Source organism: Urocitellus parryii, chromosome 5 (genome assembly GCF_045843805.1).
Source record: "Urocitellus parryii isolate mUroPar1 chromosome 5, mUroPar1.hap1, whole genome shotgun sequence".
Lineage (NCBI taxonomy): Eukaryota > Metazoa > Chordata > Mammalia > Rodentia > Sciuridae > Urocitellus > Urocitellus parryii.
Window position 1 is genome coordinate 88014361 of NC_135535.1, and position 23441 is coordinate 88037801.

Consider the following 23441-nt stretch of genomic DNA (forward strand, 5'->3'; position numbering starts at 1 on the left):
TTGCCAGAACCATTCATTGAATAGGCTGTCTTTTCTCCAATGAATGTTTTTGGCATCTTTGTCTAGTATGACATAACCATATTTATGTGGGTTTGTTTCTGTGTCCTGTATTCCTTACCATTGGTCTACAAGCCATTTTGTTTTTATTACTATAGCTCTGTTATAGTTTAAGGTCTGGTATTGTGATGCCTCCTGCTTCACTTTTCTTGCTAAGGATTGCTTTAGCTATTCTGGGTCTCTTGTTTTTCCACATAAATTTTATGATTACTTCTTCTATTTCTATGGAGAATGTCATTGGGATTTTAATAGGAATTGCATTAAATAAGTATAACACTTTCGGTAGTATGGCCATTTGACAATATTAGTTCTGCCAATCCAGGAACATGAGAGATCTTTCAATCTTCTGAGGTTTTCGTCAATTTCTTTCTTTCGTGTTCTGTACTTTTCATTGTAGAGGGCTTTCACCTCTTTTGTTAGATTGATTCCCAGGTATTTTATTTTCTTTGAGGCTATTGTGAATAGAGTAGTTTTCCTAATTTCTCTTTCTTAATTTCTCTCTTTGAGTGGATTCATCACTGATGTACATGAATGCGTTTGATTTACGGGTGTTGATTTTATATCCTGCTACTTTGCTGAATTCATTTAGTAGTTCTAGAAGTTTTCTGATGTAATATTTTGGATTTCCTAGATATAAAATCATGTCATCAGCAAATAGTGATAGTTTGAGTTCTTCTTTACCTATTTGTATCCCTTTAATTTCTTTCTTTTGTCTAATTGCTCTGGCTAGAGTTTCAAGGATGATGTCAAATAGAAGTGGTGAAAGAGGACATCCTTGTCTTTTTCCAGTTTTTAGCAGCAATGCTTTCAATTTTTCTCCATTTAGAATGATGTTGGTGTTGGGTTTAGCATACATAGCTTTTACAATTTTGAGATATGTTCCTACTATCCCTTGTTTTTCTAATTTCTTGAACATGAAGGTGTGCCATATTTTGTCAAATGCTTTTTCTCCATCTATTGAGATGATCATATAATTCTTGCTTTTAATTCTATTAATATTATGAATTACATTTATTGATTTCCATATGTTGAACCAACACTGCATCCCTGGGATGAATCCCACTTGATTGTGGTGCACTATCTTTTTAATATGCTTTTGTGTGCAATTTGCCAGAATTTTATTGAGAATTTTTGCATCTATGTTCATCAGGGATATTGGGCTGATGTGTCCTCTTTTTCTAAGGCTTTGAGATGTAGTGTTAGGTCATTTATTTGTTGACTTTTTATTGAATACACTCAATGCAATAAACTCTCCTCTTAGTAATGCCTTCAGAGTGTCCCAGAGATTTTGATATCAGTGTTAGCATGTACCTCTAGGAATTTTTTTATTTCACCCTTGATTTATTCTACCATCCATTAATTATTCAATTGTGTATTATGTAGTCTCCATTTGTTACAGTAGCTTCTATTTTTTATTTTATCATTGATTTCTAATTTCATTCCATTGTGTCTGATAGAATGCAGGGTATTATCTCTGGTTTTTGTATTTGCTAAGAGTTGCTTTGTAGCATAGTATATGGTCTATTTTAGAGAAGGAGCCATGTGCTGCTGAGAAGAAAGTATATTTGTTTGTTGATGGATGAAATATTATATATATATATATATATGTTAAGTCTAAATTATTGATTGTATTATTTAGTTCTATAGTTTCCTTATTTAGTTTTTGTTTGGAAGATCTGTCCAGTAGTAAGAGAGGTGTGTTAAAGTCACCCAGTATTATTGTATTGTGGTCTATTTGACTCTTGAAATTGAGAAGAGTTTGTTTGATGTACATAGATGCTCCATTGTTTGGGGCATACATATTTATAATTGTTATGTCCCACTTATATATGCTTCCCTTAAGAAGTATGAAATTTCCTTCTTTGTCTCTTCTGATTAACTTTGGTGTAAAGTCTACTTTATCTGAGATGAGAATGGAAACCGCTGCTTGAGTCATAAGGTTTTTTCCATCTTTTCACCTTCAGCCTGTGGATGTCTTTCCCATGAGGTGAGTCTCTTGAAGACAGCATATTGTTGGGTCTTTTTTAATCCAATCTGCCAATCTATGTCTTTTGATTAATCATTTTAGGCCATTAACATTCAAGGTTATTACTAAGTTATGATTTGTATTTCCTGTAATTTTGACTTATTTCTCGTTTTTGATTTGTTTTAGTTTCTCATTTGGTTGAATGTCACTTTAGTGTAGATCTCCTTCTGCTAGTTTTCACTTCATCCTCATGGAATATTTTGTTGAGAATGCTCTGTAGTGTAGGCTTTCTAGCTGTGAATTTAATTTTTGTTTATCATGGAAGGTTTTAATTTCATCTTCAAATCTAAAACTTAATTTTACTGGATATGAAATTCTTGGTTGGCATCTGTTTTATTTCAGAGCTTGAAATATATTATTCCAGGACCTCCTAGCTTTGAGGGCATGGGTTGAGAAATCAGTTGAGATCCAAATTGGTTTCCCCCATACATAATTTGATTTTTCTCTCATAGCCTTTAAGATTTTACCTTTATTCTCTTTGTTAATCATTCTCATTATAATGTCTCTTGGTGTGGGTCTACTGTAATTTTGTACATTTGGGGTCCTATAAGCCTCTCGTATTTGATTTTCCATTCCATTCTTTAGGTTTGGAAAATTTTCTGCTATTATATCTTGAAAGATTGTGCATTCCTTTGGTTTGTATCTCTGCTCTTTCATCTATCCCAATAATTCTTAAATTCGTTTTTTTCATGTTATCCCATGATTCTTGGATGTTCTCTTCATGGTTTCTTACCATCTTTTCCGCATGTTCAACTCTACTTTCAAGGTTATATATTTTGTCTTCATTGTCTGAGGTTCTGTCTTCCAAGTGATCTAACCTTTTGATGATCATTTCTATTGAATTTATGATTTGGTTTACTTATTTCTTCATTTTGAGGATTTCTGCTTGTTTTTTTCTCACAATCTCTCTTTATTGAAATGTCTTTCACTTCCTATATTTTTTCTTTGATTTAGCTCCTTACACTATCCTTTACTTCACATATCAATTTAAGTATGTACAATCTGAACACCTTCCTGGACATTTCTTGAACTGTGTTATCAGTGGCTTCTGTTGTTGAAGCATTTTGTTTTGTTTGGGGCACTTTATTCTCTTGTTTTTTTGTGTTGCTAGTGTGTTTTCCCATCTAAAATTATGGGTCTAAGGCAGGATAAATTCTACCCTGTAGACTTATAATGTCCCTTAAGGTTTCCAGCACTTCACCTTTAATGGTGAGACCAATATCAACAGCATCCAATGAACACAATACATATCCTTAAACCTAATAGCTCCCACTAAGGCATCTACTGTTTTCTCACATTGAACCAAAATGATGAGTTCAATAACTATTTGTAGTACAAACAGAAAAAAATTTAAAACAGTTTACAATTTCAAATGGTGGATGAGAGAACAGAGGTAGTGTGGTATGCAATATTTGCAAGGGTGAAAGAAAGAAGCTAGAAGTAAAAATTCACAGGAAGAGTGGGAGAAGAGCTGACAGAGTTTGGCTGTTGGTTGGAGAAAAGTTGGAAAGAAAATCCAATAAAATAGACAAGAGAGAGGAAGAATACAAACACAGAGAAAAAAATAAAGACATAAGAATATAACAAAAATGCAAAACACCAATCCTATTATCATTGTCCTCCACACACTGATGCATAAAAAACACCCTGTTTCAAATATGGTAGATAGAGTGAATAAAAAAAATAATAATATAAATCTTGCTGGAAGGTCAAACTGTCTCTGTCAGTGTTCAACAGTTTCTCAGCTCTGTCTCTGACATCTTTGGGGATCACCAAACCCAGATCAGCCCTCACAAACCCAGTCTATATCCCACCAATCTGGGCTTCAGATACCTGAGGCTCAGCCACGCCACAGTCCCAAGATCTCAATGCTGCTCCTACTTGCAGAGAGACCACCAGGGATACACTCATGCAAAGGAGCAACCCTGAGATGCAGCAGCAAGACAAGGGCCACCAGCACTCTCAGCAGGAAGACCCCAGGCTCCTCCAAACCTGCAGGCATGCCAAGACTGGACCTACAGGTCCCAGCTGGAGTCCCCAGACAGAGGCTCTTGTGGTGGTAAACCTGCTGGCACCCAGGTGCCAGGCCCTCACTGGTGTCCCAAAAAGGGTGCAGCCACATGCAACAAAACCTGGATTCTTCCCCAAAGCAGCCCTCTGCTCTGTGGTAGCAGCAGGCAGTGGGTCAGCAGTAGTGGTGGCTGCAGTGGCAGCTACAACTGCAGCTATGAAGGCATTGTCTCCAGGCCATCTCTAGGGGTCAGCAGCAGTGTCAGCTTCAGTTGCATCCAGGGCAGTGGTTTTATCTGTAGGCAGCAGCACCAAGAAAGAAAACCTCCAGGCGATCTCAGGCTGGAAGGAGTGGAATCAGAGGCAGCAGCAATGGCTGCAGCAGTGCAGGATGTGGTTGATTGACAGGAAACCTCTCCTCTGGTTCAGTGGCAGCGACCTCAGAGGTAGTGACATCCAAGGTAAACAAAGCAGTGCCCAGAGAAGAGAACCCCCAGCACGGGGCATCTGCAGCAACCTATAGAAGGATTTGTTGGAGCTATGAATATAGCCTTTTTTCTAACTCCTTAAACTTTACAATTAGGTGCTAGGAATAATTCTCAGCACTGTCAGTCTTTTTGTTTCAAATGTGAGGATCTTTTTAAATGCTATTCTAGAGGCCCTCTGGATTTCACACTACACCTTGTGTTAATAGGTGTCTAATATGAGCCAGTCATTTTCTTTCTTTGGCACTTTGGTTACATTTAATAACAACTGAAAAAATACAATTCTTATAATTATCATAGACTTCCTCATCTCTTTCAACTACTAGAGAAATCATATCATTTATCCCAAGATGATGAACCATACTAATTGTGATGCTATAGCGTACCACACACTAACATCACCCCACTTCCATCAGAGACAATGAGTCACTTTTGCCATCTGGTCAACAGTTATCCAATTCTGAGACCCATATTCCTACTATCAACTGTCCCAGTTGCTGTTCCTCAGGAGCAGACATTAAAATATAAGTTTTTAATTTAAAAAAAAAACTTAAATTTTTCCATTCATTCATTTAACAAATATATATATTTTGTGCCTCATAAGTACCAGGGCTAATGTTAATTACTTGGAATATATTAAAAAATCAAAAAGGCATGGAAATCATCCTCATCTACAAAAAGAAAATTTAATTTTTTTCCTATGAACCACTGCAATAAATCCAAAATTTTCCCATCCTCTATAATGTTTATTCTTTTAGTCTTCCTCGGCTTCATTCTTTCCCATATAGCTATAATAATTGATAATAATGTATTGCACATATACAATATGCCAAATCATGTTGCTTGTTTTAACTCAACAAGGGTTGAATTATTCATCCCATTTTATAAATTTGGCAACCAGGGTGACCAGACCTAAGTAATCTGCATCATAGTACAGAGATAACAAATGGAATATTGTATAGACCTAGGATTTGAAACACAATGTTATACACTGCCTGTGTAATCTTAACTCTTACCACTCCCCAAAATGCCTTCTCTAAGGATGACACACTCCAATTACCAGCTGGAGGGTCCCCCTATCTCCTTCCTCATCCATCTAAATCCTTGAGCTAAGTAATTGCTATAAATCATATCCCTCTCCAACACTGTGCTTATGTTTTTTGTTGAGAACCTATCAAACCTCTTCATTTTCTCTCTTCTGAGAGAAATCTTATCTATAGATAAGATTCTTATCTGTATTAAAGTAAGACATTAAGAAATTAACTCTCTTATTTTCTCTCTTTGATATTCTGTACTTCTATACAAAAATATTTAAACTTTTATTTGAAATATATTTAAAAATTATCAAAATTATTAGCAAATCATAAAAATTATTAGCAGAATCATAATGAGCAACATCTTTCTTCCTTCTCTTCAGATGACTTTTGATTTAAATATTTCATTTTTTTTCCTTAGGTTAAACAATAGGATATGAGAGTGGGTATACAATTAGAGAAATAAAAAGCTAAATATCCTCAGGAAAAGAATTGCATTGACTTTAATATAAAAGGCAATGGGAAAATCAAAAACAAAGCACTTAATTCTGAATTTTTTTATTTACAACAACTTAGCAAAGAAAGCTACTAATAATTTTAAAGTTCTAACATCATTCATAATATCATTCAATTAATTTTCACATTTTAAACTGCATTAGTCAATGATGCAGCCCCTATGCCATGCATGTACTGAAACTGTAGGTATTTTCAAGATTCCACTGTGATAGCTGATGTGGGATTGGCAGGATTTACATGATTTTGGCCTGCTACTCAGCATCCTGGGCTGTACATTCATTAAACCTGAAAAGAGAAAGAGAAAGGTTCATTGTGAATGGGAGATATCCAGGAGAATGAGCAGGTTACTGTTGGGTGCCTTTGAAGAATGGTTGTGTACCTTTTCCTAAGTAAGAACTGAGTGTTTCAGCATATGGTATCAGCAAACACGCATGCACTTTCTCAGTGAAAAAGAAACAGCCCTCTCTCACCTATGCTGTCCAAATGGAAATTCTCCAATAGTCTCATCCATCAGCACCATCTAATTCATTTCTTATTCTTGGGCATCCATCTACTTCACAAGTGCTACTGCAATATTTAGCACACCAGGTTGGAAATATGAAGTGATGCATAGACATAGTATTGAGTTTAAGATGATTACATAACACTGTGACTTGCAAAGGGTCCTCAGAAACAAACAAGTCTATGAGTTAACTTGAGGCCTTTGAGTTAAAAGAATGACAGTTAATGGAATTGTCTGCATTTTCTGAGGACGTGGTTTTCTGTAAGATAATGTCGAATTCTGAAGCTTCTTTCACTCACAGTGAAGTACACTTGAAACTGGCTTTAAAGATTCATTTGTAGGCTTAAAAATCTACCTTTAGGAAAAGCTAGACTGACAGGTAACCTAGCATAGAAAGAGAAAGAAATGAAAAAAATATATTTACTCTTCCCATGGGAATTTCTGGTCTAAAAGTAATATAAAGAGACAGTTTGCTTTGCTTCTCTTCTTAAAACTACCATAAAGTGGTAGAGAACTCAGGAGTCTGTGTGTGGCCTATTTGATGTGGTTTGTGCCTAAGGAAAAGCTAAAGGCTAAATGTATTTTAAGTGGCCTAAAACTAATATAAACACATCCCTGAGGTCATTATTTCCATTAGTTGACAGTGTGTACACAGTATTAAAAGCACTGTAAAAACAATGTACATTTTTCCAATGTTTTACTTTTGAAGTTCATTTATCCACACCCAGTTTCTGAACACTGACTCAAATTAAAAGCAACGTTTATTTCATAGGGGGAGCATGTTTAGACAAATGGCAAACAAACAAACAAATCAATAATTGATAAACCATGCCTAACACAATAGCATTGCTGTAATTCAGCGAATACCTTAAGCCATGAAGGTGACTAACAGTGCATGTTACATGCATCAACAATGCACAGAAGTTTTTAGCAGTTTTGGAGAGACTGTTTGGTTATTGATCCTTATAAATTATACCCCACTTAATATGAAAATAACTGCGAAGCTGCTCATTTTTATTTCATTCACATCTCAAATTAGTTTGGGTTGAAGAGAATTTTACATTATGATTTTAGTGTGGTCCTTTAAAAATCAACAGATCCTGGCCAGTCCTGTGTAAATATAGTTGTGGAAGCTGATTCTACAAGTCTAAAAGCTTAATCCCATTATACACATAAGATTTATTTGATATCTCTAAGTCAACAATAAAGATAGAGGTCAAACACAACTATTTATCCCTTTGTGTGGGTTTCTTATATCAAGGAGTACCTTTCATGCATCTCTGTAGCTCTCTGCTACATGTGCAGATCTGAAGATTTAAATAATTCACATGACTCCAATACGCAATTTAATAATCTTCTCAATCTCCTCTCTTTGAGCAACCTGGAATTCTGTTTAAACGTGTCTATTAGACACTTCTTGTTTGTGTTTTTTGACCAATTTGATTTTTTATGATGTTTGTTTCCAAGATGTTAGTTTTGTTCATGATTGAACATAAGATTTTGCAGAAAATAAGGGGTAACTTTTCTCCAAGATATCTGTGTGTACATTAGAATGGTTAAAATAAGAAACAGAGGGGTAGAAGATGGCGGCCGGCGAGGAAGCAGCGACTCCAACGTCTCCACTTTAACAGGATAAGAAAGACCCACCTGGACAGCTGCAGCCTACATACGGAGGAACTCCTAGCATAATTCCCTTTAGAGGAGAGCAGCCGTGATCTGATAGGTTTATTGGAAGTGACAGTTTGTCCCAGAGAAGTGGATCTTGGGCGGCCACTCGGGCACAGAGGTCTAGTCCGCAGACATTAGCCACTCCGGCAAGGGGCTCCCCCGGGAGGCCTAGCTCTCACTTTGCAAGCAGCCACCCCACCTATCCGGTTCCTAACCACGCGGCCACAGCTAACCGGCTCCACAGGTGGCAACGCGGCGGGTGCAGAAGTCAAGTCCCAGAGCCAGCAATCGTTTTTGCAGCGGCGGTTACCCTGAGCGGCTTGGGCCACCCCGCCCGAACCCGCAGTGGGCCTCCGCCATCCGGGCTCTCCCAGAAGGCATAGCGCTCACTCTGGGAGCAGCTGCTTCTCCCTCCGGGTCCCTAACCACGCGGCCACAGATAACCGGCTCCACAGGTGGCAACGCGGCGGGTGCAGAAGTCAAGTCCCGGAGCCAGCAATCGTTTTTGCAGCGGCAGTTACCCTGAGCGGCTTGGGCCACCCCGCCCGAACCCGCAGTGGGCCTCCGCCATCCGGGCTCTCCCAGAAGGCATAGCGCTCACTCTGGGAGCAGCTGCTTCTCCCTCCGGGTCCCTAACCACACGGCCACAGCTAACCGGCTCAACAGGTGGCTCTGCGGCGGGGGCTGAAGTCAAGTCCCGGAGCCAGCAATCGCTTTTGAAAGCGGCGGTTACCCTGAACGGCTTGGGCCGCCCCGCCCGAACCCGCAGTGGGCCTCCGCCATCCGGGCTTCCCCGGAAGGCATAGCGCTCGCTCTGGGAGCAGCTGTTTCTCCATCCCGGTCCCTAACCACGCGGCCACAGATAACTGGCTCCACAGGTGGCAACTCGGCGGGTGCAGAAGTCAAGTCCCGGAGCCAGCAATCGTTTTTGCAGCGGCGGTTACCCTGAGCGGCTTGGGCCGCCCCGCCCGAACCCGCAGTGGGCCTCCGCCATCCGGGCTCCCCCGGAAGGCATAGTGCTCGCTCTGGGAGCAGCTGTTTATCCATCCCGGTCCCTAACCACGCGGCCACAGCTAACCGGCTCCACAGGTGGCACCGCGGCGGGTGCAGAAGTCAAGTCCCGGAGCCAGCAACCGCTTTTGCAAGCGGCGGTCACCCTGAGCGGCTTGGGCCGCCCCGCCCGAACCCGTAGTAGGCCGCCGCCAATTTCCAGCGAAATCGAGGGGCTCCAGACAGATTTCCATCGTGCAAAGTTCGACTGTGGGAGCTCCTTTTCTCCGCACAGAGGGGCGCATAGCCTGATAGGCAATCGCCCTGCGGCTGGAGTCTGTGGCACGCACTAGGGAGCTACAAGGTGCCGGAGCGGGGGGAGCAAAGATACCTGCGGCCCACTGGAAAGACAGGCCAGGGGGTAAATTTCAAAAACACAACAGTTGCACCAAGCAGAAAGAAACGCGAGCAGTATGAAAAGACAAGGAAAGAAAGGACTACAAGCTATGCAGGTCAACTCAACATTAGAAGAGGTAATAGCTGCAACTGATGGAATGTCAGATAAAGAGTTCAGAATATACATGCTTCAGATTATCTGGAGTCTCAGGGAAGACATGAGACAGCAAAATCAGACAATGAAAGATCACATTGACAAACAAATCCAGGAAGTAAAAGATCAATTTCACAGGGAGATAGAGGTAATAAAAAACAAACAAATAGAAATCCTAGAAATGCAGGAAACAATAAACCAACTTAAAAACTCAATTGAGAATACTACCAGCAGAGTAGATCACTTAGAAGAGAGAACATCAGACAATGAAGACAAAGTATTTCAACTGGAAAAGAACATAGACAGCTCAGCAAGTCTGCTAAGAAACCATGAGCAGAACATCCAAGAAATATGGGACAATATCAAAAGACCAAATTTAAGAGTCATTGGGATACAAGAAGGCACAGAGCTCCAAACCAAAGGAATAAACAGTCTATTCAGTGAAATAATACGAGAAAACTTCCCAGAATTGAAGAATGAGACAGAATCCCAAATCCTAGAAGCCTACAGGACGCCGAATATGCAAAATCATAAGAGATCCACACCTAGACACATTATAATGAAGATGTCCAACATACAGAATAAGGAGAGAATTTTAAAAGCTGCAAGAGAAAGAAAGCAGATTACATTTAGGGGTAAACCAATCAGGATAACAGCTGATCTCTCGACACAGACTCTGAAAGCTAGAAGATCCTGGAATAACATATTTCAAACACTGAAAGAAAATGGGTTCCAACCAAGAATCGTGTATCCGGCGAAATTAAGCTTCAGGATAGAAGATGAAATTAAAACCTTCCACGATAAACAAAAGTTAAAAGAATTCGCAGCTAGAAAACCATCTCCTCAAAAAATCCTTGGCAAAACATTACAGGAAGAGGAAATGGAAAATAACATTGAAAACCAACATTGGGAGGTAGGACAGTAAAGGGGGGAAAGTAGTCAAAGAGGATAACAAATCAGGTTTAGTAACATCAATAAATAAATATGGCTAGAAGAACAAACCATATCTCAATAATAACCCTAAATGTTAATGGCTTAAACTCACCAATCAAGAGACACAGGCTAGCAGAATGGATCACAAAACAAGACCCAACAATATGCTGCCTACAGGAGACGCATCTGATAGGAAAAGATATTCATAGACTGAAGGTGAAAGGTTGGGAAAAATCATACCACTCATATGGACTGCGGAAACAAGCAGGAGTGGCCATACTCATATCTAATAAAATAGATTTCAAACCAAAGTTAATCAAAAGGGATAAAGAAGGACACTTCATACTGCTCAAGGGAACCATACACCAACAAGACATAACAATCATAAATATATATGCCCCAAATAATGGCGCAGCTGTGTTCATCAAGCAAACTCTTCTCAAGTTTAAGAGTCTAATAGACCAACATACAATAATCATGGGAGACTTCAACACACCTCTCTCACCACTGGACAGATCTTCCAAACAAAAGTTAAATAAGGAAACTATAGAACTCAATAACACAATTAACAACCTAGACTTAATTGACATATATAGACTATACCACCCAACATCAAGTAGCTACACTTTTTTCTCAGCAGCACATGGAACCTTCTCAAAAATAGACCATATATTATGTCACAGGGCAACTCTTAGACAATATAAAGGGGTAGAGATAACACCATGCATCTTATCTGATCACAATGGAATGAAACTGAAATTCAATGATAAAAGTAGGAAGGAAAAATCAAGCATCACTTGGAGAATGAACAATAGGTTGCTGAATGATCAATGGGTTTTAGAAGACATCAAGGAGGAAATTAAAAACTTCCTAGAGTTAAATGAAAACACAGACACAACATATCGGAACCTATGGGACACGTTGAAAGCAGTTCTAAGAGGAAAATTCATTGCTTGGAGTTCATTCCTCAAAAAAAGAAAAAACCAACAAATAAATGATCTCATACTTCATCTCAAAATCCTAGAAAAAGAAGAGCAAAACAACAGCAAAAGAAGTAGAAGGCAAGAAATTATTAAAATCAGAGCTGAAATTAATGAAATTGAAACAAAAGAAACAATTGAAAAAATTGACAAAACTAAAAGTTGGTTCTTTGAAAAAATAAATAAAATTGACAGACCCTTGGCCATGCTAACAAAGAGAAGAAGAGAGAGTACCCAAATTACTAGCATACGGGATGAAAAAGGCAATATCACAACAGACACTTCAGAAATACAGAAGATAATCAGAAATTATTTTGAATCCTTATACTCCAATAAAATAGAAGATAGTGAAGGCATAGATAAATTCCTTAAGTCTTATGAACTGCCCAGATTGAGTCAGGAGGATATAGACAACCTAAACAGACCAATAACAATAGAGGAAATAGAAGAAACCATCAAAAGGTTACCAACTAAGAAAAGCCCAGGACCGGACGGGTATACAGCAGAGTTTTACAAAACCTTTAAAGAGGAACTAACACCAATACTTTTCAAGCTATTTCAGGAAATAGAAAAAGAGGGAGAACTTCCAAATTCATTCTACGAGGCCAACATCACCCTGATTCCGAAACAAGACAAAGACACCTCAAAGAAAGAAAACTACAGACCAATATCTCTAATGAACCTTGATGCAAAAATCCTCAATAAAATTCTGGCGAATCGGATTCAAATACATATCAAAAAAATTATACACCATGATCAAGTAGGATTCATCCCTGGTATGCAAGGTTGGTTCAATATACGGAAATCAATAAATGTTATCCACCACATCAATAGACTTAAAAATAAGAACCATATGATCATCTCGATAGATGCAGAAAAAGCATTCGACAAAGTACAGCATCCCTTTATGTTCAAAACTCTAGAAAAATTAGGGATAACGGGATCATACCTCAACACTGTAAAAGCAATCTATGATAAGCCACAGGCCAGCATCATTCTGAATGGAGAAAAATTGAAGGCATTCCCTCTAAGATCTGGTACAAGACAGGGATGCCCTCTCTCACCACTTCTGTTCAACATAGTCCTCAAAACACTGGCCAGAGCAATTAGGCAGACGAAAGAAATTAAAGGCATAAAAATAGGAAAAGAAGAACTTAAATTATCACTATTTGCAGATGATATGATTCTATACCTAGCAGATCCAAAAGGGTCTACAAAGATGCTATTAGAGCTAATAAATGAATTCAGCAAAGTGGCAGGATATAAGATCAACACGCATAAATCTAAGGCATTCCTGTATATCAGCGACAAATCCTCTGAAACGGAAATGAGGACAACTACTCCATTCACAATATCCCCCCAAAAAAAAAATACTTGGGAATCAACCTAACAAAAGAGGTGAAAGACTTATACAATGAAAATTACAGAACCCTAAAGAAAGACATAGAAGAAGACCTTAGAAGATGGAAAAATATACCCTGCTCATGGATAGGCAGAACTAACATCATCAAAATGGCGATATTACCAAAAGTCCTATATAAGTTCAATGCAATGCCAATCAAAATCCCAACAGCATATCTTGTAGAAATTGATAAAAGAATCATGAAATTCATATGGAATAATAAAAGACCCAGAATAGCAAAAACAATACTAAGCAGGAAGTGTGAATCTGGTGGTATAGCGATACCAGACTTCAAACTATACTACAGAGCAATAGTAACAAAAACAGCATGGTACTGGTACCAAAACAGGAGGGTGGACCAATGGTACAGAATAGAGGACACAGTAACCAATCCACAAAACTACAACTATCTTATTTTTGATAAAGGGGCTAAAAGCATGCAATGGAGGAAGGATAGCATCTTCAACAAATGGTGCTGGGAAAACTGCAAATCCATTTGCACCAAAATGAATCTGAATCCATATCTCTCGCCGTGCACAAAAGTTAACTCAAAATGGATCAAGGAGCTTGATATTAAATCAGAGACACGGCATCTGATAGAAGGAAAAGTTGGTTATGATCTACACGCTGTGGGATCGGGCTCCAAATTCCTCAATAGGACACCCATAGCGCTAGAATTAACAAATAGAATCAACAAATGGGACTTACTCAAACTAAAAAGTTTTTTCTCAGCAAAAGAAACAATAAGAGAGATAAACAGGGAGCCTACATCCTGGGAACAAATCTTTACTCCACACACTTCAGATAGAGCCCTAATAACCAGAATATACAAAGAACTCAAAAAATTAGACAATAAGACAACAAATAACCCAATCAATAAATGGGCCAAGGACCTGAACAGACACTTCTCAGAGGAGGACATACAATCAATCAACAAGTACATGAAAAAATGCTCACCATCGCTAGCAGTCAGAGAAATGCAAATCAAAACTACCCTAAGATACCATCTCACTCCAGTAAGACTGGCAGCCATTAGGAAGTCAAACAACAATAAGTGCTGGAGAGGATGTGGGGAAAAGGGCACTCTTGTTCATTGCTGGTGGGACTGCAAATTGGTGCAGCCAATCTGGAAAGCAGTATGGAGATTTCTCGGAAAGCTGGGAATGGAACCACCATTTGACCCAGCTATTCCCCTTCTCGGTCTATTCCCTAAAGCCCTAACAAGAGCATGCTACAGGGACACTGCTACATCGATGTTCATAGCAGCTCAATTCAGGATAGCAAGACTGTGGAACCAGCCTAGATGCCCTTCAATAGATGAATGGATAAAAAAAAATGTGGCATTTATATACTATGGAGTATTATTCTGCATTAAAAAATGACAAAATCATAGAATTTGGAGGGAAATGGATGGCATTAGAGCAGATTATGCTAAGTGAAGCTAGTCAATCTTTAAAAAACAAATACCAAATGACTCCTTTGATATAAGGGGAGTAAATAAGGACAGGGTAGGGACGAAGAGCTTGAGAAGAAGATTTACATTAAACAGGGATGAGAGGTGGGAGGGAAAGGGAGTGAGAAGGGAAATTGCATGGAAATGGAAGGCGATCCTCAGGGTTATACAAAATGTCATATAAGAGGAAAGGAGGGGTAAGACAAGTTAATACAAATGGAAGAAATGATTTACAGTAGAAGGGGTAGAGAGAGAAAAGGGGAGGGGAGGTGAGGGGAGGGGGGATAGTAGAGAATAGGACAGACAGCAGAATACATCAGAATCTAGAAAGGCAATATGTCAATCAATGGAAGGGTAACTGATGTGATACAGCAATCTGTATACGGGGTAAAAGCGGGAGTTCATAATCCACTTGAATCAAACCGTGTAATATGATGTATTAAGAACTATGTAATGTTATGAATGACCAATAAAAATAAAAAAATAAAATAAAAAAATAAAAAAAAAAGAAACAATGACATACAAAATATTGGAGAGAATAAAGACCAACCAAATATGTCCATACATTGCTAGTAGGAATAAAATTGCACAAACATTATAAAAAGTATTTTGTCAGTTTTCAATAAAGGTACCTACATTGTAATCTTGTTTTCTATGTTTAGGTTTATTCCTAGAAGCAATGAGTACATATGTCTACAAAAAGACATATAGAAAAAAGTTTATAGCAGCACTCTACTGATTATTTCTTAGGTTTATTTCTAGAAGCAATTAGTACATATGTCTACAAAAAGACATATAGAAAAAAGTTGATAACAGCACTCTTCTGATTATTCCCTAACTATAAATAACCCAAATGTCCATCAATGGTGGAAAGTCTACTCAGGGACCAAGTAAAGAATGTGCATATCTGTGGCTCTAATAACAGGCCTGTTGACCTAAGTCTCAACTACAGTCTCTAAATTAGTCCTTTGAATCTAGAACAAGATGGAGATGCCCTCTTTCACCACTTCTATTCAACATAGTTCTTGAAACACTGGCCAGAGCAATCAGACAGATGAAAAAAAAATTAAAGGGATATGTATAGGAAAAGAAAAACTTAGCTCTATTTGCTGACGATATGAAAACTTCTTGAACTAGTAAATGAATTCAGCAAAGTAGCAGGATATAAAATCAATACCCATAAATCAAAGGCATTTCTGTATATCAGTGACAAATTCTCTGAGAAGGAAATGAAGAAAACTACTCCATTCACAATATCCTCAAAAAAAAAAAAAGATACTTGGGAATCAACAAAAGAAGTGAAAGATCTATACAATGAAAACTACAGAACCCTAAAGAAGAAAATCAAAGAAGACCTTAGAAGATGGAAGGCTCTACCTTGCTCTTGATAGGCAGAATTAATATTATCAAAATGACCATACTACCAAAAGCACTACACAGATTTAATGCAATTCCAATCAAAATCCCAATGGCATTCCTCATAAAAATAGAAAAAGCAATCATGAAATTCATCTGGAAAAATAAGAGACCCATAATAGCTAAAGCAATCCTAAGCAGGAAGAATGAAGCAGGTGGTATCGATATACCAGACCTTAAACTATACTACAGAGCAATAGTAACAAAAACAGCATGGTATTGGCACCAAAACAGGCTGGTAGACCAATGGTACAGAATAGAGGACACAGAGACTAATCCACAAAATTACAATTATCTTATATTAGACAAAGGTGCCAAAAATATGTACTGGAGAAAAGATAGCATCTTCAACAAATGGTGCTAGGAAAACTGGAAATCCATATGCAACAAAATGAAATTAAACTCCTATCTCTCACCATGCACAAAACAACTCAAAATGGATCAAGGATCTAGAAATTAAACCAGAGACTCAGCGTCCAATAGGAGAAAAACTAGGCCCTAATCTTCATCCTGTGGGATTAGGCCCCAACTTCCTTAATAAGTCTCCTATAATGCAAGAATTAAAACCAAGAATCAATAAATGGGATGAAATTAAACTAAAAAGTTTCTTTTCAGCAAAAATAACAACAACAACAACAACAAAAACAATCTGTGAGGTGAACAGAGAGCCAACATCCTGGGAGCAAATTTTTACCCCTCACACATCAGATAGAGCACTAATCTCTAGGGAATATAAAGAACTCAAAAAGCTAAGTATTAAAAAATAAATAATCCAATCAATAAATAGGCCAAGGACCTGAACAGACACTTCTCAGAAGAGGATATACAATCAATCAACAAATATATGAAAAAATGTTCATCATCTCTAGAAATTAGAGAAAGACAAATCAGAACTACTCTAAGATATCATCTCACTCCAGTCAAAATGGAAGCTATTATGAAGACAAACAACAATAAATGTTAGAGAGGATGTGGGGGAAAAAAGTACACTCATACATTTCTGGTTGGACTGCAAATTGGTGCAGCCAATATGGAAAGCAGTATGGAGATTCCTTGGAAAACTGGGAATGGAACCACCATTTGACCCAGTTATCCCACTCCTCAGTCTATATCCAAAAGACTTAAAAACAGCATACTACAGTGACACAACCGTATCAATGTTTATAGCAGCACAATTCCAAATAGCTAAACTGTTGAGCCAACCTAGATGTCCTTCAGTGGATGAATGGATTTTTAAAAAATGTGGCATATATACACAAAGGAATTTTACTCAGCATTAAAAAAGAACAAAACCATGGCATTTTCAGGTAAATGAATAGTGTTGGAGAAGATAATGCTAAGTGAAGTTAGCCAATCCCTAAAAAACAAATGCCGAATGTTTTCTCTGATATAAGGAGGTTGATTCATAGTGGGGTAGGGCGGGAGAGCATGGGAGGAATAGATGAATTCTAGATAGGGCAGAGGGAAAGGGAGGAGGCAGAGGATTAGCAAGGATGGTGAAATGTGATGGACATCATTATACAAAGTACATGTATGAAGACTTGAATTGGGTGTCAACATAATTTATATACAAACAGAGATACAAAAATTGTGGTATATACGTGTATAAAGAATTGTAATTCAAAAAAAGTACATGTATAAAGTCAAAAAATAGCATTACCTTAGATTAGGTAGAGGGAAGTAAAAGGAGGGGAAGGCAGGGGATGTGGGGATAAGTAGAATGAAACGGACATTATTACTTTATGTATATATGCGACTGTATGACAAATATGATTCTACAATATGTGTACTTAGAAAAATGAGAAGTTATATCCCATCTATGTATGATATATCAAAGAATATAATTGTATTCTACTGTCATGTTTAACTAATTAAAACAAAAATTTTTTTAAAAAGAGAGTATCACCTGGTGAGAAAAAAAAAAATGTGTGTAAATGCCCAAAAGAGAGACACAGAACTCACTCTTTTGTCAGGAACTCACTCTTGTGACAATGAACCCACTCCCATGATATCAGCATTCATTTATTCATGAGGGCAGAGCCAAATAGAACACAGTTCTGATGCTGCATTGTGGATTTTTGAACTCAAGAATGTGAGATAATAAATGTGTGTTGCTTCAAACTGAAAACAAATACATAAATAAATTTGCCCTTTGACCTGGCTCTAGTCCTGAGTATTCAGGAACCTCATAGGAGCCATACAAGTTTGTAACCCTGGTAACAGGCCCACCATTTGCAGACATGACTATAGACTCAGAGGCTACTCCATGACCCAACTCCAGCCCTGCTGAGCCATGGTCTCAGAAGCAGCTTTAACTACCTGGTCAATCATGAATTCAGTAAAAGGCCCATCAACCACAAATCCAGCTGTGGATCTAGAAGCAACCACATGACCCAGCATCAGCCTCACTTGACTGTGATCCACAAGGTAGTACTGTCAATTTAGTTACAGGAAAGAAAAGGGTCTTTACCTGTTCAAACCAGCCTCTAAATTCTAGGATACAAGTTTGCTCCTTCAAATGCACAGACACCAACACAAGGCTAAATGAAGAAATCAGACAAATATAACATCACCAAAGAAAGCTAATAAAACTCCAGCAATATTCCCTAAAGAAATGGAATACTTCAGAAAGTTTATGAGCTGCTTGATTAAAAAAATCAAAATATAATTTTGATGCTCAATGAGCAACAAGAAAACACAGATAAGAATAAGTAAGTGAACTGGGAAAATAATATGTGCACAAAATGAGAAGTTTAAAAAATAGAAACCATAAAAAAATTCCTAGGGTTGAAGAATACAATGTCTAAATTGAAAAATTCAATAGAGTTTCAACAAGAGTTGATGATGCAAAAGAATTAGCAAACTCAAATAAAGGTGGCATAGCTCAGTGGTAGGCTGCTTGCTTAGTTTGATCCGTTTGGTTTTTTTTTTTTTTGTATGTTTTTGTTTGTTTGTTTGGTTGGTTGGTACTGAGGATTGAATCTAGGGATGGTCAACCACTGAGCCACATCCCTAGTCCCTTTTTATATTTTATTTAGAGACAGGGTCTCGCTGAGTTGCCAAGTGCCTTGCTAAGTTGCTGAGGCTGGCTTTGAAATTGCGATCCTCCTGCCTCAGCATCCCAAGCTGCTGGGATTATAGGTGTGCACCACTGTGCCCAGCTGCAAAATCAATAAACAAATAAAAGTAAAGCTATCCAGAAGAGCAAAAGGAGAAGAGAATGCAAAATAGTGAACTTATGGAAGTTATGAGACACAATCAAGCAAAGCACTATGTACATTGTGGAGGAAAATCTACTTAAAGAAATAATGAAGAAGTGAAGAGTGAAACAAATGTTTGTTTCTTGAATAAGATCTGAAGATCTCTCCCAACAAATACATCAATTTGAACAGCTATGAACACACCAAACTACTAGAACAAGCACTAAGGAAATCAGGTGAGAGACAGAACATAGGGTCTGCTTTTAGCATGACAAAATGAAAAGATGTATTGGGGAAGGCAAGAAGGAAAAGGTTGACTCTTACCCCCATCCCCATCCCCAATTTCAAGGGGAGTGAAAGAGAATTAGGTCCAGGCCTTAGACTTGAAAGCCAGTACCAAGCCCACCATGTGCTGGGCAGAGTGCAATGCCCCTAACATTATAGTAATATCTATGGACTGAGCCACTAAAACTGTATTCGCTAAGCAAAAAGATACTACCTCCAAAATTTCTCCTCCAAAGTTGGACAGTAGAGAAGGAAGCAGACCCCAACCAGCAAAAAAATGGGAGCACAAACACTAATTCAAGCTTTGTCTTAAAACTCAGAGTCAGACTCACCACAGTGAGACCCAGTACCCAGTAGAAGTTGAAGGTCCTCTACACAGGCCAGAGCTCACAAATAGATGTTCTAAATCAACTCTGGCATTAGGCAGAGAAATGTGTGCCTGTATGAGAGATCTGAGTTTCAACCATATTAGCTCCAACTTTGAAATGAGCCTGGGCAACATCCATACTCCTCCCAAGACATCGGGTCCCTGGAATGTGAGTCTCAAGCACAATCCAGCTTAGCACTAGCATTTTTGTCGAAGGGAATGTCTCCACCATCCATCCTCTTCCTTAGGCAACATAGCAAACACCATGCCAGTGCTCATAATGGAGCTGTAGAATTGCCCTGGCACCAGGAAGAGGCCTGTGCCCCAGTAGGCTACATTTATGTTTTGGCCTTCATCAGTACAGGCTGCAGCATGGGTGTTAATGTAACCATGAGACTGTGCAGGTTCCTTGTAGCTGAGAAACTCAGACTTAACACATCTTAGCATCATCCCACATGATACAGGTTCTGCCTTCACCAACACTACTCCAGTCATAGGCAGGATAACTTGGTACAAAAATCCATTCACTGGGTATAGGACACATTAGTAAGCCCAAGGTGTTTTCCTAAAACTTAGTGCTGAACTCAATTACTTTGCAGAACCTAATGGCCTTCATCCTCAGACCTACCTATGTACAGAGCATCTGGAATAACTCCAGGACCAGGGAAGACACATTGCCCCAGTCTATTGGATTCCCATTCTTGATAGCATTGGATATGGCTGGTTGCCACAGTCTTGTGCCACTAATCTACCTCAATAATTGGTTGCCCATAGAAGTTTGGGCCTTGATCATAATCCGGTGCTGTGCTAATCTTAGTGGGCTGTGGGCACAGGATGTGACACAGTTTGGCAGCTTTGGTGGCCACAGGTGTGACATAGGAACCTGGGGTTAGTCCATTACAATGACTGTCAGTTCAGGCATAATCCTACACTGTATGGCCACAGGCCAGTAACTGTAAACAAGCATCCTGGAATACCCTGGCCCCAGGGAAAGGCTTGCAGGGACAGACTAGTCTTTCTAGGTATTCTTTTGTTTCAGTCTGAACATTGCACCACTTACAGAGTATTTGTAACAAACCTGGACTTGGATTGCCTTCTAGTACTCAAACATGGTCACACATCGACAGCAGATTTCTATCAAATCTAAACCTGGTGCCAATGCATGCTGAAATAGTGGAAATGACTACAAACTTAGAGAAAATAAGTAGGGTGTTTAGAATTTCTAGAAAGATGGACACAAATAAAGCCAGATTAGGGATATAAATAAATATTCAATCCTTAATGTCCAGGTGATGTAGCATACGAACAACCATAGACACTTTCAAAAACCCATGACCTTAGCTAATACTCAAAATTAAGTGCCAAAACTGACCAGGCAGTTATCAGCATAAGAAAACTATCAGAAAATTTAAAAGCAGCCATTCTAATGAAACTCAATGAGCTTGAAAAAAAAAACAGAAACATTTGAACAGTGGGTACTAAATTGCAGTTAGGTAACAGAAAGAAGCTCTGAGGAACTATTACACACTGGTGACTACAGAAAATATTATGTACTGTACATCTTATAAAGCTAGAGAAAAAGATTTTGAAAGTTTTACCATAGAGAAATAGCTCACAGGTGTATGAAAAGGGATTAACACTGCTAATCAGCAGAGAATGCAAACCACATTAAACCACATTGAGATGTCACCTCATACCTGTTACAGTGGTGGACACAAAAAAGATTAGTGAGGATGTGGAGAAATTAAAACCTCGAACACCGATGGCAGGAGTGTTAATTCGTAGAGCCAATATAGAAAACATCATGGAATTTCCCAAAAAAATTTAAAAATAAAACTGCCAGATAATCCAGCAATCCTAACACTACATGATCTGAAGGAAATGTATCTAAATATCTATTATATGTATAATATGTATCTAAAGGAAATTTAATCCATATATATAAGAGTCATCTACACTTCCATATTTATTGCAGCCTGATTCACAATAGCCAAGATATGGCAATAACCTTAAAAAGTCCATCAATAGATGGATAAATAAGAAAATGTAGATATGTGAGTGTACGAATGTGTGTGCAAGTATGTGTGTGTGTATGTATGTATGTATATATATAAAGCTCTTGTATTGATGCAGAAGGTTAAATGATTAAAGCATGAGAGTCTTAGCCTAATCATTGGATTGACCATTTGATGATTAATAATTTGGTTGGGACCTGGGCATAACTGTAGGCAGGTGAGGTATGGCTCAAGGAAGCGAACCACTGAGGATATACCTTGAGTCTTATATCTTTTGTCCCTAGAACTGCTGGCTCTTCCATTCTGTTTTCTGAATATCAATAGGTAAGCACCTTTCCTCTGCCATGCCCTCTGCCATGATGCTTCACCTCACATTGGCCCCAGAGTCATGGAGTTGGCCAGCCACGCAATGAAACTCTGAAACCAGGAGCTCAAAATAAACCTTTCCTCCTCTCAGTTGTTTTGGTCAGGAATTTGGGTCCCAATGATGAAAACCTAACTAACACAAAAGGTAGCTGTTAATAATTAGAACAAATGTTCTTTATGTTCTAAGTATTACACAGGCACTGGTTATGCTGTGTCACTTAATCAAATTCCTTTTCACCCACAGGATGATAGAGGTAGGAAAGAAAATTCAAGACACGGTGCTATTGATAAATAATGATATCTTCAGAAATTATGCAAATAAAATGAACAGTCGGAATACTCTGGACATCTGGGGTCTTCTGGGGGATGCTTTGGATTGAAGCTCACATCTACAAAACCACTAATTTATACTCTTTGGCTATAGGATGGTCTTGGTAGAATGTTTGAAATGTTTACACAGTTATCAAGGAAGAAGCCAAAAGAATCTTTTGAAGAGCAGAACCATCAACCTTCAGGAGAGAAAAACAGAATTGGACATGACTGGATTAGAATTCCTCATCTAAGAGAAGAACTAAGACCAGGAACCAAGAAAGTTCAAGTTAGTTTTTCTATCATTTTAAAGGAGTGAAAAATTTTCTGACACTAAAATTCTCATGCATAGGAAGCATAGCTTTCTAACTTTGTTTAACTAACATGGTCTTCTCATGGTTCCCTACTTGATGGGAAGACAGAGACATTCCACTTCTCCTCCTTGTTATTTTAAAACTGAGTCCAAATCCAACAATTTATATTATATATATATATATATATATATATATATATATACTCAGTATTTTGTGATAAATGTGTGTTCTCTCCACTTCCATTCATATTTAATTGTCTTATACATGGTGGTATCTAGTTTGTAGGGGAGAAAGAGCTCAAATGAACTCCAGACAGATAACTAAAAGAGTCTGCAGGTCTGGGAGGTGTCCTTTCCTGGTGCCACTTATAAAGGGCTGGTGTGACATAGCGCAAATGCTGGCTCTTGTTGGCCAAGCCCTATTGATAGGGATTCTGAAGGCAAGTATGGCCAAAGAATTTCTTTTTTTTTTTTTTTTGGTTTTGTGGAAGTATTTAAATTTATTTTTTAATTTTTTTTTATTGGTTGTTCAAAACATTACAAAGATTGCAGAATCACATTGGT